The following is a 6,245-nucleotide window of genomic DNA, read 5'->3' on the forward strand; positions in this document are numbered from 1 at the left end:
GGGAGTGAGAGGTTGGGGGAGCCAGATGGTGGGTATTAAGGAGGGCATGTATTGCATGGAGCACTGGGTGTGGTATAAAAACAATGAATTCTGTTACGCTGAAAAGAAATTTAAAAAAGAAATACTCTCTGCCATAGATTTATATGGCTATAAGTAAAATGTCAGACCTGGAATTGAGAATTATGATTATAAAGATACTAGCTGGGCTTGAAAAAGGCATAAAAGACACTAGAGAATCCCTTAGTACAGAAATAAAAGAATAAAATCTAATCAGGCTGAAATTAAAATGCTTTAACTGAGATGCAGTCTAAAAGGGATGCTCTAGTGTCCAGGGTAAATGAAGCAGAAGAGAAAGGCAGTGACATAGAAGATGAAATGTTGGAATGTAAGGAAGCTGAGAAAAGAGAAAAACAACTAAGGGATCATGAGGGGAGGCTTTGAGAAATCAACAATTCTGTAGAGTGACATATATTTGATTGGGGTTCCAGAGGAAGATAAAAGACAGAGAGAGAGAGACAGACAGACAGACAGACAGTATATTTGAGCAAGTCATAGCTGAGAACTTCCCTAATCTGTGAAAGGAAACAGGCATTCAAGTACAGAGGAATAGAGAATCCCCCTCAAAATCAACAAAAATAGTTCAACACTCACCCCAACATACAATAGTGAAGCTTAAAGGGCTGGCATGATATCTCTCTCTCTCTCTCTCTCTCTCTCTCTCTATATATATATATATATATATATATGTATATATATATATATAATTTTTTTTTAATTCACGGTGCTAAAGGAGAAAAACATGCAGCCAAGAATCCTTTACCCAGCACGGCTGTCATTCAAAATGGAGGGAGAGATAAAGAGCTTCCAGGCAAACAAAAACTTAAGGAATTTGTGATCACTAAACCAGCACTGCAAGAAATATTAAAGGGGGTTCTGTAAGCAAAAAGAAACCCCCACAGTAACACAGACCATAAAGGAACAGAGACAATATACAGAAAATGATTTTGCAGGTAATACAATGGCATTAAATTCGTATCTTTCAACAGTTATTCTGAATGTAAATGGGCCAAATGCTCCAGTCAAAAGTCACAGGATATTAGATTGGATAAAAAAAAAGCAAGACCCATCCATATGCTGTCTATAAGAGACTCATTTTAGACCCATTTTAGAAATTAAAATGGGTCTAAAATGACACCTTCAGATTGAAAGTGGGGAGATGCAGAGCAATGTATCATACTAATGGACATCAAAAGAAAGTTGGGGTAGCAATCCTTATATCAGACAAATTAGATTTTAAGCCAATGACTGTAGTAAGAGATGAAGAGGAACAATATATCATACTTAAAGGGTTTATCCAACAAGAAGATATAATAATGGTAAATAATTACATTCCTAACTTGGGAGCAGCCAATTCTAGAAACCAATTAACAACAAAATTAAAGGAACACATTGATAATAACACAATAATGGTAGGGGACTTTAACACCCCACTCAGTACAATAGACAGATCATTTAAGCAGAAGATTAACAAGGAAACAAAGGGTTTGAACAACACACTGGACCAGATGGACTTCACGGATATATTCAGAACATTCCATCCTAAAGCAACACAATACACATTCTTCTTGAGTACACATGGAACATTCTACAGAATAGAAAACATACTGGGTCACAAATCAGGTCTCAATTGGTACCAAATGATTGGGATTATTGCCTGTGTATTTTCAGACCACTAAGCTTTGAAACTGGAACTCAAGCATAGGAGGAACTTTGGAAGGAATTCACATACTTGGAGGTTAAAGAGCATCCTACTAAGGAATGCATGGGTCAACCAGGAAATTAAAGAAGAATTTAAAAAATTAAAGGAAATAAATTAAAATGAATACATAACTGTTTAAAACATTTAGGATGCAGCAAAGGCCATTCTAAGAGGGGAGTACATAGAAATACAAGACTTTCTCAAGAAACTAGGAAAGTCTCAAATATACAAGCTAAACTTACACCTAAAGGAGCTGGAGAAAGAACAGCAAATAGAGGCTAAACCAAGCAGAAGATAAGAAATAATAAAGATTAGAGCAGAAATTGATGAAATAGAAACCAAAGAACAGTAGATCAGAACAATGAAACTAGAAGTTGGTTCTTTGAAAGAATTAATAAGATTGATAAACTCCTAGCCATACTTATCAAAAAGAAAAGAGAATGGACCCAAATTAATAAAATCATGAATGAAAGAAGAGATATTAAGATCAACAACAAGGAAATACAAACAATTTTTTCAACCAATTTTTAAATTTATTTTCAGCATAACAGTATTCATTATTTTTTCACCACACCCAGTGCTCCATGGAATCCATGCCCTCTATAATACCCACCATCTGTTACCCCAACCTCCCACCCCCCCGCCACTTCAAACCCCTCAGATTGTTTTTCATAGTCCATAGTCTCTCATGATTCACCTCCCCTTCCAATTTTAAGAACATGTTATGAGCAACTATATGCCAACAAATTAAGCAATCTGGAAGAATGGATGCATTCCTAGAAACTTATAAACATGCTTCAAAAAATGGGCAGAAGACATGAACAGACACTTCTCCAAAGAAGACATACAAATGGCTATCAGACACATGAAAAAATGTTTATCATCATTAGCCATCAGGGAGATTCAAATCAAAACCACACTGCGATACCACCTTACACCAGTTAGAATGGCTAAAATTAACAAGACAGTAAACAACAAGTGTTGGAGAGGATGTGGAGAAAGGGGAACCCTCTTACACTGTGGGTGGGAATGCAAATTGGTGCAGCCACTTTGGAGAACAGTGTGGAGATTCCTTAAGAAATTAAAAATAGAGCTACCCTATGACCCTATGTATCTACTGGGTATTTACCCCCAAAATACAGATGTAGTGAAAAGAAGGGCCATCTGTATCCCAATGTTCATAACAGCAATGGCCACAATTGTCAAACTGTGGAAAGAACCAAGATGCTCTTCAATGGAAAAATGGATAAAGAAGATATGGTCCATATATACTATGGAGTATTATGCCTCCATCAGAAAGGATGAATACCCAACTTTTGTATCAACATGGATGGGACTGGAAGAGATTATGCTGAGTGAAATAAGTCAAGTAGAGAGAGTCAAGTATCATATGGTTTCACTTACTTGTGGAGCATAATAAATAATATGGAGGACATAGGGAGATGGAGAGGAGAAGTGAGATGGGGGAAACCGGAGGGGGAGACAAACCATGAGAGACTGTGGACTCTGAGAAACAAATTGAGGGTTTTGGAAGGGAGGGGGTTGGGGGGGTTAGATGAGCTAGGTGATAGGTATTAAGGAGGACACGTATTGCATGGATCACTGGGTGTGGTGCATAAACAATGAATTTTGGAACACTGAAAAAATAAAATTAAATTAAATTTAAAAAAAATAATAAAAATGAACACCAAAACTGAAACAGGAAGAAATAGAAAACATGAATAGACCCATAACCAGCAAGGAGATTGAAGCAGTAATCAAAAATCTGCCAAGAAATAAGAGTCCATGGCCAGGTGGCTTCCCAGGAAATTCTACCAAACATTTAAAGAAGAACTAAAACCTATTCTTCTGAAGCTATTTCAAAAAAATAGAAATGGGAGGAAAACTTCCAAACTTGTTCTATGATGTCAGCATTACCTTGATCCCAAAACCAGATAAAGACCCCACCAAAAAGGAGAATTACAGACCAATATCCCTGAGGAACATGGATGCCAAAATTCTTATGAAGATACTAGTCAATGGGATCCAACAGTAAATTAAAAGGATTATTCACCATGACCAAGTGGGATTTATTCCTGGGCTGCAAGGTTCAACATCTGCAAATCAATCAAAATAATACATGACATTAACAAAAGGAAGGACAAGCACCATATGATCCTTTCAATTGATGCAGAAAAAGCATCTGACAAAACACAGCATTCCTTCTTGATTAAAACTCTCCAGTGTAGGGATCGAGGGAATATACTGCAATATCGTAAAAGCCAGCTATGAAAAGCCCACAGCAAATGTCATTCTCAATGGGGATAAACTGACAGCTTTTCTCTTCAGATCAGGAACATGACAGGTTGACCACTTCCACTACTGTTATTCAACACAGTACTAGAAATCCTAGCCTCAGAAGTTAGACAACAAAAAGAAAGACAGGGTTCTGAATTTGCAAAGAATAAGTCAAACTCTCACTCTTTTTAGATGACATAATACTCTGTAGAAAATCTAAAAGACTCCACGCCAAAATTGCTAAAACTCATACTGGAATTGCATTTCTGTACACTAACAATGAGACAGAATAAAGACAAATTAAGGAATCGGTCCCATTTACAATTGTACCAAAACCCATAAGATCCCTAGGAATAAAAGTAACCAAAGAGGTAAAGGATCTGTTCCCTAAGTACTATAGAACACTTAGGAAAGAAATTGAGGAAGACACAAAGAAATGGAAAAACATTCTATGCTCATGGATTTGAAGAGTAAATATTGTTAAAATGTCTTTGCTAACCACAGCAATCTACATATTCAAAGGAATCCCTACCAAAGTAACATTGACATTTTTCACAGAGCCAGAACAAATAACTCTAAAATTTGTATGGAACCAAAAAAGACCCTGAATAGCCAGAGGAATGTTGAAAAAGAAAACCAAAGCTCGGGGCATCACAATTCTGGACTTCAAATTGTATTACAAAGCTGTGATCATCAAGACAATACAGTATTGGCACAAAAACAGACACATAGATCAATGAAACAGAGAACCCAGAAATGGACCCTCAACTGTATGATCAACCAATCTTTGACAGAACAGGAAAGAAGATCCAATGGAAAAAAGACAGTCTCTTCAACAAATGGTGCTGGGAAAATTGGAAAGCCAGATGTAGAAGAATGAAACTGGACCGTTTTCTTACACCATACACAAAAATAAGCTCAAAATGGATGAAATACCTAGATGTGAGACAGGAATCCATCAAAATCCTAGAGGAGAACACATGCAGCAACCTCTTTGACTTTGGCTGCAGTAACTTCTTGCTAAACACATCTCCAAAAGCAAGAGAAACAAAAGCAAAATGAACTATTGTGACTTCATCAAGATAAAAGTCTTCTGCACAGCAAAGCAAACAGTCAACAAAACTAAAGGCAACCTAGGGAATGGGAGAAGATATTTGCCAATGACATATCAGATAAAAGGCTAGTATCCAAGATCTATAAAGAACTTATCAAACTCAATAGCCCCCAAAACAAATAATCTAGTCAAGAAATGGGCAGAAGACATGAACAGACATTTCTCCAAAGACGACATACAGATGGCCAACAGACAATGAAAAAAATGTTCAATATCATCTGGCATCAGGGAAACACAAATCAAAACCACAATGAGATACCACCCTACACCAGTCAGAATGGCTAAAATTAACAAGTCAGGAAACAACAAAGATTGTGAAGAAAGGGGAACCCTCTTACACTGTTGGTGGGAATGCAAGTTGGTACAGCCACTCTGGAAAACAGTATGGAGGTTTCTCAAGATGTTAAAAATTTAATTTGTAGCTCCCCTACAACCCAGTAATTGCACTACTGGGTATTTACCCCAAAGATACAGATGTAGTGATACAAAGGGGCACATGCACCCCAATGTTTATATAGCAGCAATATCCACAATAGCTAAACTATGGAAAGAGCCAAGATGCCCATCAACAGATGAATGGATAAAGAAGATATGGAATGCATACACATAATGGAATATTACTTAGCCATCAGAAAGGATAAATACTGGGGTGCCTGGGTGGCTCAGTCGTTGAGCGTCTGCCTTTGGTTAAGGTCCTGATCCCAGGGTCCTGGGATTGAGCCCAGCATCAGGCTCCCTGTGCCCAGTGGGAAGCCTGCTTTCCCTTCTCCCACTGCCCCTGGTTGTGTCCCCTCTCTTGTTGTCTCTCTGTCAAATTAAAAAAAAAGAAATAAAGTGATGAATACTTAAATTTACATTGGCATGGACAGAACTGCAAAGAATAATGCTGAGAGAAAAGTCAATCAGAGAAGACAATTATCATGTGGCTTCACTCACTTGTGGAATATAAGAAACAAGGCTGAGGATCACAGCAGAAGGGAAGGAAAACTGAATGGGAAGAAATCAAAGAGGGAGACAAACCATGATTAACTATGGGAAACAAACTGAAGGTTGCTGGAGGAGAGGTGGGTGTGGGTGGGGTAATTGGGTGATGGG

Source organism: Mustela nigripes, chromosome 15 (assembly GCF_022355385.1).
Source record: "Mustela nigripes isolate SB6536 chromosome 15, MUSNIG.SB6536, whole genome shotgun sequence".
Taxonomy (NCBI): domain Eukaryota; kingdom Metazoa; phylum Chordata; class Mammalia; order Carnivora; family Mustelidae; genus Mustela; species Mustela nigripes.